Source organism: Palaemon carinicauda, unplaced genomic scaffold (genome assembly GCF_036898095.1).
Source record: "Palaemon carinicauda isolate YSFRI2023 unplaced genomic scaffold, ASM3689809v2 scaffold674, whole genome shotgun sequence".
Lineage (NCBI taxonomy): Eukaryota > Metazoa > Arthropoda > Malacostraca > Decapoda > Palaemonidae > Palaemon > Palaemon carinicauda.
Genome location: NW_027171954.1, coordinates 50561 through 78556, shown reverse-complemented (window position 1 = coordinate 78556; position 27996 = coordinate 50561). Strand labels below are relative to the sequence as shown.

The window sequence follows — 27996 nt, the reverse complement described above, 5'->3', positions numbered from 1 at the left end:
AAATCCTACAGATTTTGTAGTAGATTTGAGAACAAAGCCCTGCAGAAGAATATTGGGAGTTAAATGGTAGAACAGGATTAGAAACGAAACTGTTGAGACAGATTAATTGGGTGCCACATACAGACGAGATCATGGCGAGGGGTAGATGGAGATGGTTTGCACTCCCCAAGAGAGATTAGCGCACCTAACTTTCAGTTGGACTCCACAAGGCACTAAAAAAGTTGGAAGACCCAGGTCTACATGGCCGCGAGGCCTATGAAACGTGAAGTAGGTGGTGATGAATGGAGAGGTATGGATTAAAATCTCAAGATACAGACGACTGGCAAAATCTAACCGAGGCCCTTTGCATCAATAGGCGGGGAGGAGATGATGATGATCATGGAGCACTATGTGAAAAGAGAAACATGGCCACTGATAATAAAAATATTAAGATACAATGAACCCTCGTATATCGCGGTAGATAGGTTCCAGACCCGGCCGCGATAGGTGAAAATCCGCGAAGTAGTGACACCATATTTACCTATTTATTTAACATGTATATTCAGACTTTTAAAACCTTCCCTTGTACGTAGTACTGTTAACAAACTACCCTTTAATGTACAGAACACTTAATGCATGTACTACAGTACCCTAAACTAAAACAGGCACAAATATTAAAGGCGATTTTATATCATGCGTTTCCTAAACACGCCAAAAAGCACGATAAAAAATGGCAACCAATGTTTTGTTTATGTTTCTCTGATCATAATGAAGAAACAAACGGATTTACTGTACACATCTGTGTATAGGTTAGTTTTTGCATCGATTATATTGATTATTCAGTACAGTATGATGATTTTGTTATTACCAATATGTATATATATATGGGTTATGAAAAAAATCCGCAAGTGGTGAATCCGCGAAGTAGCGAGGGTTCACTGTATATATAAAAAGGTACGAGCTAAAATGCAAACGTTAGACATTGTGACTGTAGTAAAAGCAAAAGATGTGGAATTCCAATAATTATACACTATATAACCACACTCCATGCATAACGTCAATGCCGTATATAAAAGTCCTCCTAATCGGGTAGTTGAATCAGTAGAACTTCAAGAGTTCAAAGTTGGAGCAAATGTTTTTATGTTGACCAGGCTGACATGAGTCTTTTTATAGTTTATATATGACATATCTGTTTTGGACGTTGTTAATAGTTTAAATAGGACATATCTCTTTTGACACTGTTACTGTTTTTAGAATGATTTATTGTTAATTTATTCTCATCATTTATATATTTCCTTATTTCCTTTCCTCACTGGGCTATTTTTCCCTATTGGAGCCCATCAGGTGTGCAGGAGTAGGGTAAACTACACAAAACTCTCATATCTCATATCTACATGAAAAAAAAAATTATTCATAACTGTACCTAAAAAATGACAAAAACCAAAGTATAATTTGTCACAAGGGGCTAGCTAGCATTTTTTCTTTCTAAACACCGCTAAGGGTTAGACAAGTGTGATTTCTATATTAAAAAGATTTTTCGTGCATCTATGAATCTCGCATGGCTTGAAATTGAAGAAGGTTTTCTCTTGAGCAGACTTTCAAACAACAAGATTCTTGTCTTGAAAGTGATAATTCACAGGCTGGGTTGGGGCAGCCACCTGAAAATTGCAACGAACGCAGTGAGTTTAGATGTAAAAAAAATTATGGCAATGATACTATAATCAGATGTCAATTATTTTGAAAATAACCATAACAACAGACATTCAAAAAAGGGCTGAGCCCATCATATATTTTTCCCACACAAGGGTTGTGTAAGACTGGAAAAGTTCCAACTAATATTAAATTACAGTGACCCTACTATAATTAGGATACCCTTATCAATAATCTTAAAAATCAACTCTAGACTTAAAAACAGTACTATACCCATCATATTTTTCCCAATACAAAAGTTGGTAAGAATAAAAAGTTCCAACTAATATTAAATTAATTCTAAGGTTAGTAATTTAAACAACTAAACCTCAGAGGCTGAAAAGGAAGGTTTGCCTAAGTCTTAAGACGACACTTATGTTGTCTGATATAGAAATTGAGTAACTTTGCTTACACAATGCTAGGTTCCAATCTAATAACTTTGAGAATAACACAAGATTAAAATGAACACAGTTTAAATTCAAGTCACGATGAGGGGACAGGAACTCAAGGGACAGTTTAAGACCAAAAAAAGGCCCCATTTCAAATTGTGAATTTGGGATATGAGGTTCAACAATGGAGCCTGGGAGTACATTCATCACCCATGTATAGAGAAAGGTTAAAAATTAAGCATAGCTACTGGCCCAAAAAGATACTGTACAGACAAGTAACGCACTGATGGTGATACCCACCTTAGTCGAGATTAAATTCTTTGGACATCCTTTCGTAAGGAGTTTCAAATACTGGACTATAAAATAATAACTTCCAATACTCTGGTACATTTTCCATATTTACCTCTTATCACATTGTTGATCTCCTTATAATGGCAATCAAGACTCGAGAAAGCTCTTCTTTACGGAAGCTATGTACACAAATGCGCTATAGCCATAACGGTAACCTGCAAATAATTATAGTTTATCAGATTATGAAAAATTTATTAAAAATTTACTTAAGTGCAAATAAATGCTACAAACAGACAAATTTACTTGGTGCAATAAACCATACCAAAACTACAATGCAAAACGCATAGATCTTTATTGGCTCTCTAAAAAGTCCCCAATTTTGCGGGGTTTTACAGCAGTACACAGTGCTGAATCTAACACTTACATGGACCTTCACTCGTGTCGACATTTTTTTAAAGATTTATTTTAAGTCTTTTTGACAGTATATTAACCCTTTTACCCCCAAAGGACGTACTGGTACGTTTCACAAAAGCCATCCCTTAACCCCCATGGACGTACCGGTACGTCCTTGCAAGAAAATGCTATAAAAATTATTTTTTTCATATTTTTGATTATTTTTTTGAGAAAATTCGAGCATTTTCCAAGAGAATGAGACCAACCTGACCTCTCTATGACAAAAATTAAGGGATTTTGACGAAGGAAAAATCTATTTCTGGGGAGAGACCTGTGACGCCCGGCGAAAAAGTCCTTCTTTGTACTTTTTCTGATATAAATCTTCCAAATATACCAGAGAAAATTAAAAGCATGGAATGCAGAGGTTACAACCCTCGCGCGAGCACCTTGTTGGTGTCGTATATCTAACAAGGGCGTTTGTAAAACACTATTCACAGGCTGTCTTCCATTTAGATAATCCCTTCATCAAAGGGGGAGGGCCGTGACAGGCCCTAGAGAATACAGTTGGGTTACCCTACCGACACCCACCACTCGCGCTCACTAGGTCATCCTTCTGCAAGAACATATGGCTTGGCAAGGAAAGGGTGGGTCCGTACAAAAATCATCGGGAAGGGTTTCGCCGGGCGTCACAGGTCTCTCCCCAGAAATAGATTTTTCCTTCGTCAAAATCCCTTTTCTGGGTCGAACCTGTGACGGCCGGCGAAAAAGTACCAGAGAATGCCTTCCAAGCCCAATAAATTAATAACATAATGAGGAGAATACAATCACCATGTACGACAATACTATGATATAATAAAGTAATCGTCCAATTACCAACCAGCCAAATGACATAGGGAACGTAAGGTTAAATAATAATGACGACAAGGAACCAACTGAGTGTCGAATCGCAAAAGGCATCAAACCTTACATGTCTAAGTATATCTAAACATTAAAGGAACGGTAACTACAATAACAGTTAAACCATAGGAATTAAACATGGCAAATATCATATGGCTAACGAACTACCAAGGAGAGCGGCGACGTGGTGTGAGTGGCGGGTAGGAGGGAGAAGAGAAGAGATGGAAGAAAGGAAGAAGAGGAGATTAATGGGGAGAGATAAGGCTCCCCTCTGCCATCGTTGGGTATTTAAGGGCCTGTAAGATCTTTAGATATTGGCGTTTGACAACCATAGGGGATTTCCAACCCGTATATTTTTTAAAATCATCAAAGTCCCTGTTCTGGAAATCATTGTTGGAGGCATCTACTGTCCGTATATCATGAGCCTGGGGAAATGATTCCGGATTAGTATGTTTAATGAAGTAGAGGATTTGTTGCCTGATACCGTGAATGGAAATAGTACCTCCTTGTTCCCTGATAACCAAGGAGCCAGACGAGCGGGTGGCAGTTCTAGCTAAAAAGGGGCTTGAGAGTGTGACTGTACACGGAGAAAAATCCTGGGGATGAAGAATAATCTTCCGAGAGGAGCACCTATTTTGCGGATCCTCATTTTTTAGCTAGGGAAGCTTTGTCTGGAAAGGAGTACTTCGGCTGAAGGGAGGAAATCTATGTTTTCCGGGTTTCGTGAGAGCTGCTAGTTCTGATGTTCCATCACCTGAAGCTATAGCCGTTAGAAATAAAGTCTTCCTAAGAAGAGTGATATAAGAGCAGGATTCATTGTCCGTGTCCATCGCAAGTTTGAGAACACCGTTCAGAGACCAAGAGTCCTTTTGTGGCCGAACCGAAGGTAGAAGCCTAGCACATGTTTTTGGGGTTGATGAGAAATAGGAATCAGCTAGGTTAATGTTGAACCCAACAAGGTAGATCTTCTTCAAAGCTGACTTGATGGTGGTTAAAGTGCTAACTGTTAGGCCTTTGTCAAATAGGAACCTCAAGAAAGAGATGGCTAAATGCGGGGACATACGAGTATGGTCTGCACTCTTAGGGGACCTACTAGTTGTTAACGGCCGAATCATATTGGCGAATTGTCGAGTCCCTTTTTGTCCCATTCGATGAAGAGATCGTTTCCGGTTTAATGTTCGCATCTCTACGAGCTGCCAACTTCCTGTAGTCCACAAAGTTAGAGTTTTGGCTATCCTTGAGTAATCTGACACAGTGAGTTTGGATACTCGGGTCAGTTTGAGGAACGGGATCCGGATGGGACTGAGTTTCAACTCGAGGAGGAGAGGAAACCAACTGTTCTTGGCCAGTGAGGTGGTACTAAAGCCACTGCGCCCGGGAAGGAGCGTAGTTTGTGTAAAAGTTTTTAGAAGATTCCCTGGGGGAGATGGGGAAATCTTCTTCTAATGGTTCCAATCCCGGGGTAATGCGTCCATGGCATAAGCCCGAGGGTCCAGGGTCGGGGTCACATAACAAGGAAGTTAGTGATTCATCTGAGTTGCGAATAGATCTACCTGGAGGCCTGGAACGAGCCTGAGTATCCACCGGAATGAAATTATGTCTAGAGACCATTCTGACTCCAGTGGATCCGTCCTGGATAGTGAGTCCGCTCTCACATTCTGGCCTCCCGCTAGGTGAGGTGCTGACAGGAACCAGTTCTCTTCTGTTGCCCAGGCGAAGATAGTGACCAGGATCTGATTCAGGTTGGGTGACTTGGATCCTCCCCTGTTGACGTAGTGTACTGCGTCTGTGCTGTCTGACACTACTCTGATGTGGGTCGACCTCGGAGGAGAGTCTCTCTTCAGGGTCAAGAACACTGCCATGGCTTTGAGAACAATGATATGGGACTGTTTCATGGAGAGTGACCAAGAACCTGAAACATCTGATGTTCGGAGTAATCCCCCCCATCCACTTAGAGACGCGGCTGTATGGAATGTCACTTGTGGAGGTGGGAATTGTAGAGGAACCGATTTGGAGAGGTCCTTCGGTTCGGACCATGGGTGTAGTCTCATTTTCAAGACAGAGGGGATCTTCGAGACCATGTCTCTTATAGGTACTGTAGCTCTCTTTCTCCAAACTCGATTGATGTCTTTGAGTTTGGCTTTTATTAGATCTGTTACTGAAGTGAATTGGAAAAGTCCGAGGATACTTTCTAAGGCTCTTCGGACACCTGTTTGTGTTTGAGAAAATTTTTTGATCTTGGAAACTATTCCTCTTACCTTTTGGAAGGGAGAGACAACGTGTGCTTCGAAAGGTCCCACTGAATGGCTAACCATTCTAAGCGGACTGATGGTTGCAGGCGAGATTTTTTGGAGATTGACCCGAAATCACAGGTTGTCGAGAAATTGGAATAATTCCTTCGTAGCTCTGTTGCCTTCTATGACCGGCCGGGCCCAAATGAGCCAACCGGCCAGATAAGCAATGATCTGTATCTCTTGGTTCCTGAGTTGTTCTAACACTCTCTCTCCTAGTTTTGTGAATATCCTGGGATCAATGTTGAGGCCAGAGGGCATGTCTTGAACACAAAGGCTTTCCTGCTTAGGCGGAAACCCAGATAAGAAGAGAAGTTTCGAGCTAAAGGCGCAAGATAATAGTCGTCGGTAAGATCGACAGAGGTGGTGACGGTCCTACGGGGAAGTAAGGTCCGTACCTGAGAGATAGTCAACATCCGGAACTTGTCGCAGAGAATGTAAGAGTTTAGCTTGACAAGTCCAGGTCCACTCTCAATGCCGCCAAGCCTTTCTTCGGAATTGTGAACAGGTGGCTTTGGAACTTCAGTGATCGATCCCGTTTGATTGCTTCTTCTTGAGTAACCCTGTGGTGTACTCTTCCAGGATGGGAGTGGATTTCTGGGAGAAGGTCACTGGTGGAGGAGGAGGACCTTGTGACCATTTTCACCTCAAACCTTTAGAGATTATGCTATGAGCCCACAGACCGAAGGTCCAATGGTCTCGAAAGTGGTAAAGTCTACCCCCTACCGGGACCACCGCGTTGTGAGGGGGTGAATCTAGGTACTTTCCTTCTCCGAGCCCCCTTTTTTCTAGGTCCGTCTCGATGGCGAGACTGTCTTCTACTCCTGTAGCTTCCTCTCTGGTGTCCACGAGAGGAGCCTGAGGGTTCGGATCTAGGGCTGTATGCAGGTAAAACATCCCAACGGGGTTGGGCTGTGTACCTGGGGAATCAGTGAGGTAGACCACCTGATGAGGGGGATTTGGATGCATAGACGTCGAATCGGAGGGAGGCTGTGATGACGAGTGGGTAACCGACTATCGATTCCTGTCTGATAGAGGCCTCAGACAGAACGTATTTCCCACAACTAACCCGATCAGACCATCAAACGTGTAGGTCGAATTGGAAGGGCAGATCTTGGAATTATCGTAACCCCCAGACTGACAACATCCTGGTCCAGACAGATCGGGCCTGCCCTTTAGGAAATAATACTGTTACCTTCGGTACCTTGTCTAACCTAACCAAGGCAATCTCTTTCAATCGAATGAATCCGTTGAACGGGAATTCTAGTACCTGGGAGTAAATTCTAGGTCCCCCAGAGGGAGGATGTCTATGCCATCCAGATTTATGGTACCATCTATATATGGAACATGTAAGGCAAATCTCTATGCGTTGTTTTTATCGAAGGAGGTTACTTCGATATGCCTGGGGCTGTAGGGGGAAACTTCTGAGTTCCTGAACGGATCTGACTCACTACCATACTTTTGAGCTCCGTCATAGCCCCTTGGTTTTCCCTAGAATGTGTTGCTTTTAGCAGTCACGGTTTATGCAGGGTAACATGAACATCAGGATCCATTAAGGGTCCTAGGTCGGTGACGTAGGTAATTGCAAAGCTGAAGGCTCAAAATTCATCCCCACCTACCTGCCCGTCCATGGGGTCGTCGTCCAACCTTAGAGAGGACACTCTGAGGAGATAGGGACCTCTAGATGGAGCATTTCTTCCCAACCTTGATAACCAAGGGCGGAGAGCCTCTCTTGCAGGCCAGAGAGATTCATCATCATCCTGACGGGAACCATGTAGGCGAACCTTCTGTAAAAGAAAGGGGACATAAGTCTGGATGTTCCTTGAACTTTGGTTAGTGATCCTATTCACAGGCTGGGATCAACTGTACAACTCATAAAAATAATTTTTAAAGAAAAATCATTTAATGTACTATCTTTTGGGGTATAGTTCGACACTTGTATTCATGAAATGTGACACTGTTGGCGCATCCGCCACAGGTTGGCCACCCCTGACTCAGACGTTCAGAACCGGGTCTAACATTATTTACTGGCTATTAGTATTCTATTGATTCATCTGTTCACTGACCAGAGTTTCAAGGAACAGTAGATAGCCTCTCATGGCATGGTTAGTCTCGACCCGGCCCTTCATTAGAAGGGGCCAACGTTTGGTTCCCAGTACTGAGTGGAAACTTATTTCTATTTGAACACTATGTTGTATGGATATTTATTCATATTTAGGCATAGTTAGAATTGAATATGTATAAATATAGGCATAATCAATTTATTTCTATTTGAACACGATGTTGTATGAATATTTATTCATATTTAGGTATAGTTAGAATTGAATATGCACAAATATAGGCACAATCAATTTATTTCTATTTGAACACTATGTTGTATGGATATTTATTCATATTTAGGCATAGTTAGAATTGAAAATGCATAAATATAGGCATAATCAATTTATTTCTATTTGAACACGATGTTGTATGGATATTTATCCATATTTATACATAGTTAGAATTAAATATATGCATAAATATAGGCATAGTTATGTTCATATATTTTTATTTGGACTTTCAAGAATAACTAATGAATATTACCAACGCAAATTCAAAGTGTCATTAAAGTAAGTACAGTTTACTTTGTATTCATGTTAAATCCTTTCCTTTACAGCAAAACAAGAGATTGGCCACCCGTGGTCTGAGTGAGCTCTGTCTGTAACGGAGCTCCGGTAACAATCCCCGGTACAAAGGTCCGTCATAGTGACAACGTGAACACCAGAGGAAAACTAATATTAACCTCAATGCTGATCGCCTGTACGATATCCGGTTAAGCCGGAGATTCGATGAAAAGGAACGTAATAACGATATTGTGATTATTTATGAAAAAGGGGTTCATACCCTGATTCTGATCGTCTGATTGATCTCTGTTTGTAACGGAGAACTAGTGACAAAGGTCCGTCATCGTGAAAACGTGATCCTTAGCGGTATGATAACATTCTCTAATACTGAATGTTTGTGTTATCTCCAGTGAAGCCGGAGATTCGATGAAAAAGGGACCGTAATAATGAAACTGTGAAGTCTTCATCGGTATCACATTGTTAACTCCGGTTCTGGCCGTCTGCTTGATCTCTGTTTGTACCGGAGATCCGGTAGCAAAGGCCCGTCACCGTGATATCGTGACCGTTCCCGGTACGATAACATTAACCTCAATGAATGATTGTGTTATCTCCCGTGAAGCCGGCCGTAACGGTGTAATTATGATCAAACATGACAAAGGTTCGTGTGTAAAAGGCTTCAGCCGGAGTCCGAGTGCCGGATTACACCGTTGCACTCCAAAATCTGCTCCTGAACGTTAACTAGTTCTCACCCAATGAGTATCCATATAGCGGAGCATAACTCAAGGCGGAGCTAAGCATAACTTCGGAGCTAAGGGTGTCGGTATAAAACGACCCCAATTAATGACTCATACACTAACGTACCTATTAATATTGTTAGCTATATTAACAGTAACCACATCAATAAAAACGTTTATAATATTAAACGTACTATCATCAACTCTGATACTAAGAGGAGGCTTGAATAACTCGTGATCGTATAAAAACGGAGAACGGGAAATTCACCTCTCTTACTCGAGCTAACAAAGAAAACGAGAGAAGGAATAACTCATATCTGTAGAACAGGGAACGAGCAGTCTCTGTTTTCGCTCTCAAGGTTACATAATAAAAAACTAACATCACACAATAAAACAAGAACATTAATAAAATTGATTGCTTTTCTTAGTAATAACCAAGAACGAAGAATAACGTAACAAAAAAACAAGGATATAGTCTAAATCGAAGCCTCTGAGGCGAGAACAAACTAACAGACTAAATCGCTAAACTTTAATTCGCTATTCTTTAAATCGCTATTCTTCGTAGGTCCAAATTGGACTTGCAAGCAAATAAATACCATAGCAAAAATTAATGATAACAATAAAAGGCCATAAAACGTAAGTGATATAACCAAGATGACAGAGTACCAGATGGGCAAAATTAACTAGAATATTTACCGAAGCGAACATAACCCAAAATGGCTGCCGATACCTCGGCAAGACAATCGCTTCCAAAACTAAAAACCACCATATTGGAAACAGAACAAATGCCCGGTACTGTCAAAAGCTGCCAAAACAAACTATGGTACTTAACATTGGTAAGGGTGAAGTATCAACGTCAGTCATGTTGAATAAACGACAATCACTTCGAAAAACACTGGGCAAAACACTTATAAACTTTGCTGGCAAGTCCAACACAGAAGGATGACCTAGTGAGCGCGAGTGGTGGGTGTCGGTAGGGTAACCCAACTGTATTCTCTAGGGCCTGTCACGGCCCTCCCCCTTTGATGAAGGGATTATCTAAATGGAAGACAGCCTGTGAATAGTGTTTTACAAACGCCCTTGTTAGATATACGACACCAACAAGGTGCTCACGCGAGGGTTGTAACCTCTGCATTCCATGCTTTTAATTTTCTCTGGTATATTTGGAAGATTTATATCAGAAAAAGTACAAAGAAGGACTTTTTCGCCGGCCGTCACAGGTTCGACCCAGAAAAGGCTGTTAGAGCAATTTAAAAAAAATATACTGCAAAATGTGCTGGGAAAAAAATAAGGGTTGAAAATTTCCAAATAGCCTGGTGGTAAAAGGGTTAAGGACTCACATTGGTTCCAAAAATCATATTTTAGTATTATGGTATATATATATTAACATGAATTTAATATCTAAGAATGAAAATGTTGGAGATGAGATGGTGGGAACTGTTAGAGGAAGGGTTTTAGATACAGTAAGATATGATTTCGTGTAGGAGAAGTATTGTTGGAGGGAAGCTATGGTGAGAAGAGAGCTGAGAGAAAAATATTTTCAAAGAATTTTAGTCAGAGAGAAATTTAATTTTGTTAAAAGAGAGCATTGGTATCATTAACTAGTTACATTTATTTAGATAGAGATTGGGGTTTTTTCTTCAAATATTTTGACTACAGTATAGGTGTAACAGCTGTTCTATAAAACTAGTCTAGAGGTCAGTCTGAAGCTAAAACTGCGTTATCACAGTACTGTATAAGTGAATGTATGTAACTGTACATGTGTACGAACAGAATGGAATCAAATATAAAACGAGTAGGAAGAGCAATCAGAGATTGTCAACATTTTACTCGAGCCTATGGACCAAGCTTTCCCTTTTACACAAGTTAACCTTGAATGAATCTACCGTATCAAATACCTGCAAAAACTTGATGGGTTTCTTCCTATCCGCTGTTCGCTGTTAAAATTTGAGAAGTCTGACATAACACTACTAAGACAAACATAAATAAACAGGTTATTTTATAACCTCGTCGGTGAAGGTAATTTGTATATGTGTATCTTTATTTTGGTCCATAGTACTCCAAACTCAACAGCTTCATCCTGACAATCAGCTTTAAAAGGACCAAACAAAAACAGAATATACCATAAGTTACAACATTGCTATTGTATACTAACCCCCATGGAGGCACAAACAGTAACAGACTAGAGGGGGCCACTTATGCCATCCAACAAAGACCACCAACATTGCCTTTTATCTATTTTCAAGAATACAGAAAGGGAAAACATGGCGCTGCTCTCAACAGGGAAATATCTCACATGGAATGGAGTTTGAGAGGAAGGAGAATCAAGAAAGCAAAACCGACAAAGCATCAAGATGGTAACGGGGAAGAAACGTTAGCAGAAAAAGGGTGAATGACACGTGAAACAAATACAGCAGGTATCACTTTTATCACTACAAGAGACGCTTGTGGTTACGAAATCCAAATGTGCAGGGATCTTTGGGGTTAGAAAGATGTGGGAACATTACGCAAGAAGTAGACAAAGAAACAAATAATTTTGTGGTGCAAGAGCCACCCTTCAAAAGTGCGCGACATATCCGCTCCCTCAGATACAAAGCATTGCACCAAAGCAATAAAGTATTAAGCTACAAAAGCATGGACGAAATGAAAAGATTGCTAAACTAAACTAGTAAATGAGTACCTTATAACTTAACATAAAATCGTGAGTACTGTAGTGTAGTCTAAAGATCTCTTCTACTGTAAAGACTAAAATCTTGTAAACAATAAGGAAGATCTTCTACAAAAATGCCTAAAAGGACTAAGATCAATATCCAAAGATCACAGTATCAATGAGAAGGCTGGGGGAATGCTATATGCTGTTCCCTGGGCTAGAAAAACAAACTTGAGGAAAAATGAATCAAAGAGACCATTAGTTATAGTAGTACATCATCATCATCATCATCATCTACCAAGGAAATTGAGGGGTAGCCGACCTCTAACAAATGAAACAAAAAAGGGGACCTTTCCTCTCTACGTTCCTCCCAGCCTGACAAGGGAGTCAACCGAATTCGGCTGTGTACTGCTAGGGGTGCCACAGCCCACCCTCCCCCGTTATCCACCACAGATGAAGCTTCATAACGCTGAATCCCCTACTGCTGCTACCTCCGAAGTCAGAGTAGTATATACATAAAGGCAAAAGGACGGATGAAAAAGCAAAGGAAAATTTATAGATTAAGATCTACTTAATAGAAATTTCAGCAGTAAATATATCCAGTCGTGGCGATAAAGCGATAACCAGAAGCACTTTAATTTCTCGGAATGTTACACCACGGTTAATGTCCTTAGCATTAGGGGCCAAAGCAAAGTCTATGCATCGGTAAGATCGATGGAGGTGGTGACGGCCCCACGGGGAAGCAAGGTTCGCACCTGCGAGACGGTAAGCATGTGAAACCTGTCGCATTGAATGGACAAGTTTAGTCGAGACAGATCGAGGATGACCCTTCGGCTGTCGGAGTCTTTCTTCGGAACGCTGAATAAGCGACCTTGAAACTTCAGATATTTCGTTTCCTTGATCGCGTTCTTGCGAAGAAGATCTTGGGTAAACAGAAGTAGGTCCGGTGTCGAGGGTTGATGGAATTTGTTCGGTGGGGGAGGCCCTTCTATCCAACTCCACCCCAGGCCCTTGGAGATTATGCTGAAGGCCCAAGGACTGAACCTCTAGCGACTCCGGAACATATAAAGTCTCCCTCCTACCTGAAGACCGTCAGTAGTTGGGGGTTTTACCGCCTCGGCCACCACGTGACCCTTTTCCACGGGAGAAATATCTCCCTTTGCTTCTGTTCTGAAAAGAACCCCTCGGACCAGGACCCCTGCCTCGTTGGTATCCTTGGGAGGAAAACCGGGACTCATAAACCGGGTTATAAACAGGAGAGGTAAACGAGTTCGAGGCCACTTGGCTTTCAGGGACGAGGACATACTTCACTTGGGGCTGAGACTTGGAGGTAGAGGGTTGGATGCCCTGAGAGACCGGGGCCGACTGGACTACTTGAAGAGGTTGGCGGAATTGAGTAGAGCTATAAGGGCGTAGCCTCTTTCTGCCCCGGGAGTGAATGCTCGATTGTTCGAACTTCCGTTTGGGAGTGAGACCCCAACGGACTTTGAGGCTCTGGTTCACTCTGGCAGCTTCGCTCAATACCGAGTTGACCATGTCCTCTGGGAATAGGTCCGGACCCCAAGCAGAGGCTTTAATGAGCTTATTTGGCTCATGGCGGATAGTAGCTTCAGATAAGACATGCCTACGGCAACGTCTTTTGGCCACCAAGAAGTCGTAGCAATCTGCTAACAAAGATTGCAGGGTGGCTTTAGTCATAACTTTAAAGGAGTGTTCTTCGTCATAGGTAAGAGAAAACATCTCCGCCATAGTCGAGACGTTGAGGCTCCGGCTAAACCTAGACCGGGACTCGAACTCAAGTCGGATTAAGGTTTCAGGTAGTCTTGGGAGGCGTTCACTGAATTGCGTCGATGCACAGTCAGCGGATAGCTTACCAGAAGTGAATGTCGATTGAATGTTGAGCCAACATTCATTATCTGATGGGAACAGCAGAGATGTAGGATCTGTCTCCCGGAGTTGTGGCAAAGGTTTATCTTCGTTCACTGCCTGAAGGGCTAATTCAACCATTTTGGTAACGCAAGGAGTGGGGGTCTGTTCGTTCACAAGAAACATGGTGTAAGTACTCTTGTGGGGGGTCAGCATGGTGTTTGTACAACCCCACTCATTCAAGGTTCTAACCCAAACAGACTGAGCCTGTTCCTTCGGAAAGATAACGGTCTCTTTAGGGACCTTATCTAGCCGGACAAGAGCCTCTTCCGTAAGCCGGGCGAAGCCGGGGAAAGGAAATTGAAGGCCGGGAGGGAAGAACTCAAAATCTTCAATGGGCCGGGTCCCAAAACCCTCGATGGTCAACATTCCGTCCGTGAAAGGACAGTGGAGCGCCATTTTCCACGGGTTGTTCTTCGTGAAGGGTGGAAGTTTTGAGGCGTCCGGGATGAGGAACTGCTGTTGTTGAGGCAGTCCACCTTCCAGGGTATCTAGTCTTCTGGTGACGGAAGAAAGTATAGAGCTAATCTGCTCTGTAACGACCCTCGTCATCATATTGGTGAGGGCCACCGGGTCGAAGTTGGTCGTGGTAATTAAGGGGGATGATGACTGCACTCCCGGGTCCTGAGACATAGGGGCAGTTCTAGTCGAGCCGCTAGGAGCTCCGGGGAGGGGAGCCTCCTTGGGCTTCGATGATCCAGGTAGTGTAGGATTCTTACGAGTCCTCACCAAAGGTCTCTTCTGAGATTTGACCTTGGGAGGGACCGAGAGCGATCTCGGGGAGGATTCGCGGTTCCCTTCAAAACCTAGAAAGGAAGAATTATTAGAAGTTGAAGAAAAAGAGGGGCTAAGAAGAGAGGTCTTAGCGCCAGAGCCACCTGCCTCACTTACCACCCTACCTGTTTCTGGTTCGTCGAAAACCATGGGCTCTATGTCTAAGTTCAGAGCCGTAACATTGTCTTCAATGGGGTCCGGGTCGTCAGGGATGTCTGTATCCTGGACGAGATTGAGTTCTACGGTTTCCGCAATGTCGGCAATTATAGGAGCTGCCACTTGCCTAGGCACTGCTGCCGAAGATTTCGCGTTCGGGTAGATAAGACTACAATAATCTTCTGAGAGGACGTAGGGCTTCCTGGCCTTTACGTTACGGGCGAAGCCGCCTACCCACAATTTCAAAGTGGCCCTTGCTGAAGTTTTAACCGCCTGGGAACTCTGAAAGAACGGGGATAAGGTTAGCAAACCCGAGGGACAAACTGATGAATGAACCCGAAGATTCATAACAGAAGTCAATGAGTATGTATCATATTGATGCCGCCCAGTGAAGGGAGTGTAAATACAAAAATGGCTGAAAGAGGCTCACCGAATCTGAAGCGAGGGTGGAGATAAGGTCATAACAGATAAGGCAGTTGTCAGGGTGCCATACCACAATATCGTCCATCTGGATCCCACAGTCCGCGTGGGACCGACAGACAGCATGTCCGCAAGGCTGGTTAAGGACGTCCGCGCAGGCTGTCATCCGGCAACGGACCACCTGTAAAAGGAATAGTCCGTGAGCATCTACTAGTTTCTCTATAAGGGGTCCCGGAGGGTCCGGGACCTGCCAGTTAATAAAATAAATGTATAGCCTTAGATTAAACATGCAGAGAACTGAGACTATTCCAAGAGCAATCCGGCAGAGCCGGGGATGAAAAGGGATGCAAAAAACCGTGATGAATATATAATCATAACAAGTTCCGGGGCCCCCGGGGCCGGGGAACAGGGTTGGTAAGTAAACTTAAAGTAACTTAAAGTAAACTTAAAGTAACTAAGATACATCCTTAAAATACATAAATAGAGAACGCCAATTATGATCTGAAACTAATGTCTGTAATGAATAGGGCTCCCGGAGGGAGGATATTAATCAAAACCGTGTCAGTGTCAACCGATTGTAGTTAAGAGCCCGGCGGCTCCGATGTCTGATAACGGGAGGGTACAACGGGAGAGCGCGGGGGGAGCCAATGGAACCCCCACTACCCTACCGGAGGTACCGGGACAAAGGTAATGATTCATGTAGAATATAATATAATGATATGGGATATTAATAAGTCCTATACGGACGAAAATAGCAGGAGGTACCGTAGGTGGGGACACTCCTAATATAAGTGCTCATTCTAACAACCGTAGCTAAAAGCAAGGTTACACCAAGGTGCAGTTACACCGACTAATCACGTGTGATAGTCCCGGTGGTCCCGGCCCTCCCCCTCCCCGACCGATGGCCAATCGGGGCGACGGGAGGGGGGGAGACGAGACCGCCCGGTATGAATGAATGAGACTAAGTCATACCCCGTTGGTATACTCAGTCCTCAATATGTCGGAAAGTTGAGGGAAGACTGAGGAACAAGCATATTTGACCCGTATTTCATAACCAACAACCATCGAGTGAGAGGAAGGGTGTACACTGGAGGGGGGGGATGGAATAGCCTCCCCAACTTGTGGGAGGGGGGTTAATGGTACCGGGGAATCACCAGTGCGTAGTGGTAGACAGGGCTACCAACTGGAGATCCCCTCAATATGACATGAAAATCCCAAAAATATGATCATAACGGAGTAAAGCAATAAATATAAAATCAGTGCACAAATACATAAAAATAATTGATGAATTAAAAGCGAAATCACGTAAGTAAGGTTAGGCATGCAGAAAAAATATGGCGAGAGAGGGACTCGGGCGAGTGGTAAGGGAGGAGCATGACGCCATCAGGAGATGGAAAGCAGGGGTACCAACCTAGTTACTGAAGCGGTAGAACGAACAGTAAAAAACAACAAAATACGCGAGAGTCCCACTCGAACCAAATGTAAAACTAGGTGGAGCGTAATAAAACAAAAAGGTTTAATAATAATAAGTGAGATGGTCGATATTAACGCTCCTAGAAGTAGCGAAACAATCTCAATGGTGACGCTATCCACCAACATGCACGAATGCTGGCATACCAACATAACCTACTCCTGATGAAACGCTAACACCGATATCATAGGATAACATAAAATAAATGCTATATGAAAGCATAAAGTCGGTGTACTATATGATTAAAAGGAAAAACTCCTAAAGGTTCGAACGAATATAATGACGGACGAACTAATGAGACAAAGGGCAGAGGCGAAAGTAAGAACGGGGACGCCGCTCATATATAAACACTTCTCAATAATAAAAACAAAGTTTACCCTGCCCAATCTCGCTAAAACTCATGGATAAAGTACTTAACTTCGATGGGGTATCTTGGGAATCGGCCATCGAGAGAAAGTTGATGATAAATCCAATGGAAAACACGAGAAAAAAAATACGTTGGACTTACATGAATCAGGTGCTTGAAAGGAGTGATGGGCAAGCGTGGGTTGAGTTAGTAGTACTGGTCTGCGGGGCAGAGGAGGTTAAACTGCACCTCACTATTGAGGGATTTCGAAGAGGAGAAATCTAAATGGTACGAGACCTCTGGTATTTCACCCCAGTCTATACCGACACCATTAGGTGAGCGAGCTAGTTCAACCTAGCATTCCTTTACATTTTTTCTCTGGTAATATTAGCAGTTATATTCCTTTGAAATGGTGCATAAGGAGCATTTCACTGGGCGGCACAGGGATTGAGCCCAGAAAAAGGGTATTTCATTAGGTACATGTAATGTAATAGCCACAATACAGTTACTAAATTCTTTTCTTACTATTGCACCCACAAAAATATGTAAATGAGGCCTATAAATACAAAAATATAGATTAGAAATCTCAGCATTTTCTTTGATATAAGTCTCTTGCAAAATAAAAATTCTCTACAAGCACATATTTAAACCTTATCACACATACCATTCTGAAACATGTTTATTTTCAACTGATTCAAGCTCAGGCAGTTTTTTTAATAACCCTCCCAGGTAGTGTTCCCCCTTAAAGAATTTATGGCGCATAGCCAACCAAAGTGAACTTTTAGATATCAAAAGGACATAATAAAATCAATACAAATTTCAAAAGAAACTTGAACTTTTCCTAGCTACGCAAACATGAGTCCTTTAAAATAGGATATGTCTTCAACTTTACTGGAACAGCCGTTAACAAGGTAGTTATCGACAAGTGGACCTCATTAGAAAACAGGTGGTATGCGTGGGCGAATAGCTTTTCCCACCTGTTGGTTAGACTTTTTGTCTTTTAGAATAGGTAGACTCACTAATTGGTGGGCAGGAAGTTCCCTTAAAACCAAACTGATTGGTTATTTTCCTCCCTGGAGGCGTCGGTCTGTTCTAGATGATAGCAAGGGAGAAGATTCCACCTTATTATTTGCCCATCATGAGGAATCCTTTCCCCTGAAGGGGATAGCAGTATGGGCATGTGATGTTCAATGGGTAGGTACATAATCAGCTACCCTCCCTCTTGTCAAGGGAGGACAAGGGAGATACTTCATTAGATTCTAAGAATAGAGCTTGGAAGGAATAGTACAATACCTGCATCGAGTCACGGCTTGACTGCTTCATCCCCGAGAGAGGGAAAAGAAAGACTATTATGCATTACTATAGAGAATATGATTCCTATCGTGACGGTCACCATCAACGTTATTATCATTATTAAGATTGTTAAAATTATCATCACCATCGTTGTTATCAAAATATTAAAATAATTAAAACAAACAAAAATTATTATCGTCGTCGTCATCTGTGGGGGAGCTGAGATAACTACATAACTAATTGAACAGCCAGTACAGGACCATGAATTAAAGTGTTGTGGCGGGATGTAAACAAAAACAAACCCCCACACCCTTGATCACTCAGACAAACAAATTGTCTCACAACACAAACCTTCCCCTGACTTTTACGTCAACTGGACTATTGCACAAAGGGAACAGTAAAACAAAACATAACCTTAAAACTATATTGCTTACAAATTAAACACAACCAAAAAATCACACATCACTAAACATAGACTTGACACTAAAACAGACAAAAATAACAAGTCTATTTTATATATATGGTATAACAGTGCATGTGGGTACACAGAACTCACCAATAATCAGAAAACAATATCCCTTTTCTAACCCAACACCAACAGTCCACACACAGTACCAAAAAAAACTCTTAAAAACTAAAATAAAACCCTAAACACTAAGCCTTCAACCATATGCCATAAAGCAGCAACAATTAATTACACCAACATAAGCGAAAACACTTAAGTACTAAATATATAAGTGTGAGTGGTCACCGTCGTCCACATACGCATAACAGCCCTAGCCCACTGCTACAACTTCCTGGCAAAGAGTATTACCCTACGGCCAATTCCACCGCGTAATCGCTTAACTTTATACTCACGGAGTATCATATCCATATCCACGCCAAACCAGTGTCGTCATCATCATCATCCGGAACTTATATTAAGCTTGGTCATCAAGAGTTATCCAAAAGCGGTCTACAGTGAACCCTCGTTTATTGCGGCAGATAGGTTCCAGACCCGGCCGCGATAGGTGAAAATCCGCGAAGTAGTGACACCATATTTACCTATTTATTTAACATGTATATTCAGACTTTTAAAACCTTCCCTTGTACGTAGTACTGTTAACAAACTACCCTTTAATGTACAGAACACTTAAAGCATGTACTACAGTACCCTAAACTAAAACAGGCACAAATATTAAAGGCGATTTTATATCATGCGTTTCCTAAACACGCCAAAAAGCACGATAAAAAATGGCAACCAATGTTTTGTTTACGTTTCTCTGATCATAATGAAGAAACAAACGCATTTACTGTACACATCTGTGTATAGGTTAGTTTTTGCATCCATTATATTGATTATTCAGTACAGTATGTTGATTTTGTTATAACCAATATGTATATATATATGGGTTATGAAAAAAATCTGCGAAGTGGTGAATCCGCGATGGTCGAACCGCGAAGTAGCGAGGGTTCACTGTATATCTAAATCAACAAATGATCAAACGTACGGGGTCGTCATCAATCTATCTATAAATGTGCGGAAGGCAACCAACAGTCCATGGACAAACAAAAACTCCAAAGGAGTCCAAAGGAGGAATTACGTCCTGCAAATACAAAAAAGAAAAACTTACAAACACTCCCAGCTAACTGAACTATCGCACTATAATCAAAGATAAATAATAAACTTTTTATCATTCACGATCGCGCCCAACAAAGATAAATGAAAACACTGTACTTACGCTAATACAAAAAAATCACTTCCAAGGCGGCTGGTTGATGAAAAAAAATGATAATATTCCAGCATTCAGGACACAACCGACTCCTGCTGCTGTCAAATAAAAATTGCATTCGCCCAAGACATTCATCACCGCCCTAACCTTGCTAAAAAATGTAAACAAACAACCTCAATTATACCAACAGTCTTTCCCACTACAAACAATTATTGCACTAAATACCCCTCGTTTGGTGGCGCGCACCGCAGACACACACACGCAAACATATGCATACTCGCACCCGCTCTCTCTCTCTCTCTCTCTCTCTCTCTCTCTCTCTCTCTCTCTCTCTCTCTCTCTGTCTCTCTGTCTGTCTCTCTCTCGCGCATGTGCGCGATTTGGCAAAACCAAAGCAAATAAAATTAATCCTCCACAGTGTCTAGAGATCTTTGGACTCCTTAAACCTTTTACCTCGCGAACGAGACAAGTACGTTCGATAGTTTGTACTCGTGTAGGAACAAACCACAGCAAGGACAAAGGAGAAAAGGAATAAATAGAAGGGGCAAGTTAATAAACAATAGGACTCATCCTTGCCTAATAAAGCATAATTTTATGGTTGTTAATACTGTATGCATATTGTCCAAATTTCTTGTAAGAATTATGAATTTCGAAATTTGTATTTTTCCTAGCTATAAAAACCTACAGCTCTTTTCATAGGAGTATTTATTTTGGAGGAACTGAAACTAGAGTTTAAAACTTTTGCAAGGTGTTACTACCCTACGCTAGTTAACGGATGGGGGAGTAGTTGGGTAGTCTAGCCACCCCGCTCACACCAGCACTAGGGACTGACCGTCGCTTTGCCGTTGCGGCAGGACTTCTCAAGGGTAGACGATGGCAGACCCAGTATGTGTACAGAGCTCCAGGTTTATATACCAAGAAGAAATAAAAATGATTTCCAAAATTGTCATTGGTTCCACCACAACACAAAAATCTTCTTCCGCTCTTCACAACTTGCAGGTAGTGGACGATGAATGTTACTCGTTTCCCACACGCCAACTAGCAAGACCTGTGTCACTGAAATTCTTACAAATGCCAGGGATGTACATATACTTGACATCGTGTGCACAGGGACATCAATCAGAAGTGAGAGGTCATTTGGAATGGCCTTTTCGATGACCTGTCTGATCCAGAAAGAAACTAAACATCTCATGGTCTTCCTTTTGGTTCTTCCTTTGCTTACAAAGAACCCGCTGATCTGACGATGGGTTTTTTTCCGTTCTTTTTACGTATTTCCTCAGTACTCTTACATGGCAGAGTAATCATTGATTAGGCTCATTTGCTACCCACCGGGGACTCTCATTCCAGAAGGGCCCGAATCTAGGATCCGTTACAGCCGGATTTTGAATCGTGGCTATAAACTCAGGGATGAAGCTGTGTCATTTTTACTCCCATACATGCAGCTCACCGACTCTCCTGCCAGAGGACAGAATCTAGAAGGAAGACAGTCTCAGTCAGAGGCGTGACGAAGAGGCCCATAAAAGGCTGTTTTCAGAGAACGTAAGACTTTGACAACGTTCCACGGAGGCGGGGGTTTGACTTCCGAGTGAGGGAACGTGCGCTCAAAGTTCCGTATGATGACGGAAAATTCCATCAAGAAGGAAATGTTAATTCCGTTCAGCTTAAAGACTTCCAAGTGAGGGAACGTGAGCTCAAAGTTCCGTATGATGACGGAAAATTCCATCAAGAAGGAAATGTTAATTCCGTTTAGCTTAAAGACTTCCGAGTGAGGGCAGGCGCACTCAAAATTCTGTGTGAGGAGAGAGAATTTGGTCAAGAAGGGAATGTTACCTACATTCAGCTTGAAGACTAGCTCCAAAGACTTTCACCGCCGACACCAAACAGTTTTCCTACCTGATATTTAATAAGAATTCTACTCTGCTATTGTTGGTCTAAAGGCACTGTATGTAGAGATACTCTGTCCACGACACCCAACACAAACAACTCATTACTTTGCCTGATAGATTGTGGAAGAACACTACTGGAGATAACCTGGCATGTGCTTCGCAACTGGCTTCAAAAAGTCTCTCTTTGCGAGCAGCTACTGGATAATCCCAGGATGTGAGGTCAAAGCGATTATATCGCTCGATGGAAACTTTACATGTGGTTGTCCGAGTATTTCGGGAAGAGGAGGGATCTCACTTGGGGCCTCTGTGAGCAGTTATATAAGATCAGGGAACCATCACTTGATCTTGCGATGCCCTAACTTGTTCGATAGCCTCCTTACTAGACAGGAGGGAAGGAACGCAAAGACGTCTATTCTGTCCCGTGACTTTGAAAAGCGTCCTCTCAGAACGCCCGGGGATCTGGTACTGAAGATTCAGAACTATAAAAAAAAAATCAGTCGTATAGTAAAATTTAACACCAATGATCCCTATCTGTGATACTTGCCTTCAAAATGTTAGAACCACGTAAGAACCTATTTTCTCCCATCAGATGTGTCTTCTCAAAACATCCATCTCTCTTGTTGGAGAACCCGTTGGGTAGATAGAATAGAATAAGAAATTCTAAAGGCATTTTTCCTTTCAAAGCGACAACGAACACCATCATCTGCAAAAGCCTGCTGTAGAATCCTGGGGATGGTTCCTGGACGGGCTGTAGAGCTCCCTTGCTCAAAATGGCTGCCACTTCCCCTTACAGGGCTGCTCTCTTCTCGGTGTCCTTGGGTGCCAACCATTCTGCTTGATGTTCGGGGATCAGAGGGGGCGGTTCTGACAGGAAGAGAATTCTGTATCTCTCCCTGAGGACTGTCACCGTCCAGGGATCCGCACCGTTGTCTCACCATGCTTGCCAATGTTTGAGGCATCCCCTGACCTGAGGCGTGGGAAGGTGTGGGGGGCCCCTCTCCCTATCTCCTTCTGGGGAGACGGTTAGAACGGCCTCTCCTTGAGCCGGAACATTTAGGTCTACAGGAGGCCTGGGCTGGGGCACCGCTCCTGCGGGAGGGCCGTGGGGATTGATGCAAGGAAGGGGAGGCGGCCTCCTGCCTAGCCGGAGGCACGGGCGGGTAGGCCCCGTCCGCTGATGATCTCCTGTGTGAGGGCCGCCTTGTTGCCGGCTGCCTGGGCTCAGACGAACTTCAATTTTCCCACTCTTTCTAGCGTCTCCGCCACCGCCTGAAGGGTGAACACGGTCTCGCCCCAGACCGGGGCATTCCTCAGGAATTTAGCTTCCCGCTCAGGGAGTCTACGGGGAAGTCTGTTCAGCACTGTGTCCCTCCTCCTCAGAACCATGTTCGCTGTCTGGGTAAGGGACAGGAAGGTGAGAAACTTCATCCCCCCCCCCGAACGGATCAGTTCTTGTAAGAGGGCCTGGTTCTCTGGGACCGATAGGTCGTGCGCCAGTTGAAATCCTGCTAAGGTGCACGCCCACCAGTCCAGCCATGAAGTCACGTTAACTATGTCCTGAGCGGTGTCCTCCATCATGGCGGCCTCTGCTTGAGAGAAAACCACTGGTGCATTAAGGCTCCGCTCATCTGTGTTGCCCTGGTTCAGGGTAGTGATGGCTTCTTCCATTGTGCGGGGCCCTGAGAGCCGCCCGTCTGGCACATAAAATGTCTTTTGGGTCTTCAGTCCCGGTAGGAGCTTAAAGGAACCATGGGCTCTCAGGGAGTTCTTAGGGCCCGACACAAACTGATCAACGTGCTCCATCCCCAGGGCAACGTCAGGCGTTAAGGTCAGGGATGGCTTCTGTTGTACAGGATTGTCAACCATCCTGCCCAGACATAACAGCCAAGCTTGTTCCGAAGACGGCTGTGGTTCGTCCAGCCTATGGTGGTGGCGAATGAGGGGCAGAATTTTTCTGTACGAAGGCTCCTCGTCCGGGGAGCACTCGCCGGTGTCTAGCAACTCCTCCACTACTTGCACCTCCGTGTCGGAAGCATCTTCGAAGACGGAGGGATCCGTGGGCGCGGAGGTATCCCTTCCCTCTTGACGGGTTGGTGGAGCGGCTATCTCCGTCACGGCTGGAGCCGCCAGGGTGGGGGTAGCCGTCATGGGTCTACCCCCTCCAGGGGAGAACCGAATGGAGCTGCTTGAAGGTCGCGATAGCGGCAGGTTCCGTAACTTGGACGGAGCTGGTGCGACGAACCGGCTGGGGCCCGAGCTTCTGTGAGCGGATGGAGCCGATGATTTGCCAGGCAAGGGAAGGTGTGCCAATGACTGCACCCGACAGGCGGGCGGAGCCGAAGAGACACTGGGCAAGGTCGCGGAAGCGGCTCCAGCGGCCACCGAGGCAGGCACTGGTGCGGCAGCCGTCCTGCTCGACCCGCGAGGGTGAAAAGCCACTCTTACAAACCTCCCCGTCGGGAACTCTTTTTCTTACTCCTTCTCCTCGAGGACTTCGCCTTCTTCCTTGCCGGGCTTGCGTGGGAGCTAGCCCTCCTTCTTCTGGACCTCTTCCTCTTCTTCCTGGTGTCCCAGTCACTGGAGTCCTCCTCCGACGAAAAGTTGGAGGTCGAGGAATGAATGATTTAAAGTTTTCAGGCATCCTGACATCTAAGGTCATTGACGCCGGTAACATTTAATTTATGTATACAAAAGTAAAAAATGAAATAAAATAAAAAATTAAAGAGTATTTAATAAAAATGCCACTTGCATGGTAGGACACATCATTTCCAAGAATCTTGGCAAGGATGAACCTGCCACCCTCACCTCGAGCCTCAAACAAATATCTATTCCGCAAGATGTTGTAATTGGGGCATTCGGTCAACAAATGCCTTACTGTTAGAGGTACTAAACAGTTGTCACAATACGGTTGGTGTTGGCCCTTCAGCAGAAACTCATGTGTCAACCGAGTGTGACCAATACGGAGACGACAAAGAGACGTCTCCCATTTTCGGGGCATCATATTATACCTCCAAGGAGATATGTCATTTGTTACTTCCCTCATTTTATTGCCATCTTGACTATCCCATTGCTGTTGCCATTTATTGCAAACCAATTTCTTGATGTCAGGTAAGAAATCATTACAGGGAATGGGATACTGTACCTTCTTGGCAGCAACTCGGATGCAGCCTCCTTAGCCAGTGAATCTGCCTTCTCATTCCCGGACACACCTACATGTGCTGGAACCCAACAAAATTGAACTGTTATACCTCTCCGTCCAATAATGAAAAGCCATTCTAAAATCTTTAAAACTAGAGGGTTATTAGAATTAAAAACTTCCATAGCTTGAAGGACACTCCTTGCATCACTAAAAATTGTAAAATTACCCTCCTTCTCCAACGCTATTTTCTCAATAGCGGTTAATATGCCATACAGTTCGGCAGTAAATATGGAAGCGGTCAGAGGAAGTGCACCTCTACAATTAAAACCATTACTATGTACTCCAAATCCAACGCCAGCATCAGATTTGGAGCCATCAGTATAGATAAAAGTTGATCCTCTATGCTCTTTAACATGTTCATTAAAAAGAGATCTGGCTTCTAGGTCTGACATATTCTTCTTATCTCCAATAAAATATTTACAAAAAGATATCTCTGGTAACTTCCATGGAGGCGTTGATGATACCTTGAATGGAAGTACCTTATTTCTAATTATATCCAGACTATTTAATAATCGTTTCACCTGAAAGCCATAAGGTTGAGGAGATTTTGGGTGCAACTCAAAGTATAATGCGTGTCTTACAAGGCTTGCAGTCTGAAAGGCTAGAGAGTTAGGGAGTCTTTGCAATCTAAACCAATACCGAAGAATGGAAGACATTCGGTAAAGGTCTAGAGATAACTCTCCAGCATCAACAAGGAGAGTTGGGTTAGGCGAGGTTTTAAAAGCTCCAGTAGACAATCTAATACCTGCATGATGTATCGAATCTAATATTAGCTGTCCAAGGAGGAAGACGAGGCGGAGGAGCTGTCGGAATCTTCTGTCTCTACCACAAGCCTTCTAGGGGCCCTCGGTCTGGATACCGGGGTCAAGGGCTCCATAAAGTCTGGATCAAGCGTTGCTGAGGGCGCCGGGGGCATGCGAATAGCGGCTCGAGAGGCAAACCAGCCCTCAAACTCCTCTTCCTGCCGCATGGGGGACCTGAAAGGCATCCTAGGCTCTGTCCAAACAATGGAGTCGGGGTCCGAAGAACACGTGGTCCTCCTTTCTTTGTCCCGACCGCCCCCGGAACCCGCTGAACCTGAAAAACACTGCCACGATGGGGGGGTTAGGAGCTGTTTCGGGCTTCCCCCACACCGGGTCTTCACTTGAGACGGGTCCTGCGGGCACCAGGACTTCGTCCACAACACATACTTCCGCCACACTAGCAGACCCCCACCCGTCTGCGTAGGCCCCACATTAACAGAATCCCCGATATCAGACTCATGGGGACCAGCAATAGGCTGTTTCCCCGCAACGGACTTACCTCGTCCCCTACTCTGGGTAGGGCAAGGCGAAGGAGAACCTCTCTCTCCGAAGGCGCTGAGGGCGACGTCAACGGCGAGATGAGACCCGCCTTCTTGGGAGATCATTTGGGCGCCTTTTTCTTCTTAGTGGCAAACAGGGTCCACTGAAGCTCTGGCCAGGACTCGCACTCCGGGCACGTGGAGGAAGGGGAGCACTTATTTCCTCGACACGAGGCGCACAGCGTCTGCGGGTTGACATCCGGCCTGGAAAACCAGGCCCCGCAAGACTTACCAGCTTGGGGCCCGGGACGACGCTGGGATTCCATAATAAGGAAACGCGGACACAAAAGCAACACAAGAACACAAGGGAAAGGGTAAAAAACACAAAGGGAACACGTGGTGCACAAGGGATGAGGAACACAAAGTAACACGTGGTACATAAGGTGGATCGGACGGGATAAGTGAGAGAGAGCAGCGAGATGATATCTACGCTGCGACCAGACGCTTACTGACGACTCAGACCTAGCAGCGCTGCCTCGCGCGCTGACCCCGGGTCGCCCCGGGGCGAGTATCCTTCCGCCCTAGAGCGCCCCAACAAGGTGACGGAGAGAGGGGGGAACTACGCAAAATTCTTGGTCGGATAATGAGGAGATCCCAGATCCTCCTAAGAAAGTAGTTTGAGGTAAGTACTCCGTGTTGGAACAAAGAATATTTCATTAAGGACAAGTAATGTAAAGCTACTATACTGTATCTAAATTATTTTCTTCCTACAATACCCACAGAGATATATACTTAATGCCCTATAAAAACAAATATAAATACATTTGAAATCACCCCATTTTCTTTGATCCAAAAGTCTCTTGCACAGCAAAATAAAACTTCTCCGCAAAAATTACATTTGAACCCTATCATATACCATCCTGAAACATGTTTTTTTTTTCAACTGATTCAAGTTCAGGCACTTTTTTTTAATAACCCCTTCCAGATAGTGTTCCTCTCGTTAGACTCGACTTTTGAAGTTTGACTCGGGACTGAGAATACATAAGACTCGCTAATTGATGGACAGGAAGTTCCCCTAGAACTGAATTGATTTGTTATTTTTCTCCCTAGAGGCATCAGTCTGTTCTAGATGAGAGCAAAGAAGATGGCTGTTGGTCTAGAGGAACTGTGTGGATAGATACTCCGTCCACAACATCCACCACAAACAACTTACCACTTCGCCTGATACACTGAAGCAGATGACTCATGGAGCTATCCTGCCGTGTGCTTCGCATCTGGCTTCGAAAAGCCTCTCTTTGCAAGAGGCTGCTGGATGTACAAGATCTGGGAATCATTCTGCATGTTGCCGAAGCAGAGCTATGAAGATCATCGCTCGATCTTGCAATACCCTAAACTTATCTGATAGCCTCCTTACTGGGCAGACGGGGAAGAACGCATAGATACCCTTTCTGTCCCGTGATGTTGAAAAGTGTCCTGCCTGGAATCACGGGCGTTTTTCCTTTCAAAGCAACGACGTACACCATTATCTGCAAAAGAATATTTCATTAAGTACAAATTATGTAATAGCTACTATACTGTATCTGAATTATTTTCTTAATACTGTACCCACAGATAC

General features: G+C 43.8%; 1 long non-coding RNA gene across 1 annotated transcript; it reads right to left on the bottom strand.

Annotated features, from left to right (window-relative positions):
* Nucleotides 1-30: 30 nt before the first annotated feature.
* LOC137637351 (uncharacterized) lies at nucleotides 31-27996 on the bottom strand. The gene is made up of 3 exons (XR_011043582.1): nucleotides 27595-27996; nucleotides 2461-2563; nucleotides 31-1637 (listed from the first exon to the last, which is right to left on the bottom strand). It is a non-coding gene; the product is annotated as an uncharacterized lncRNA (long non-coding RNA).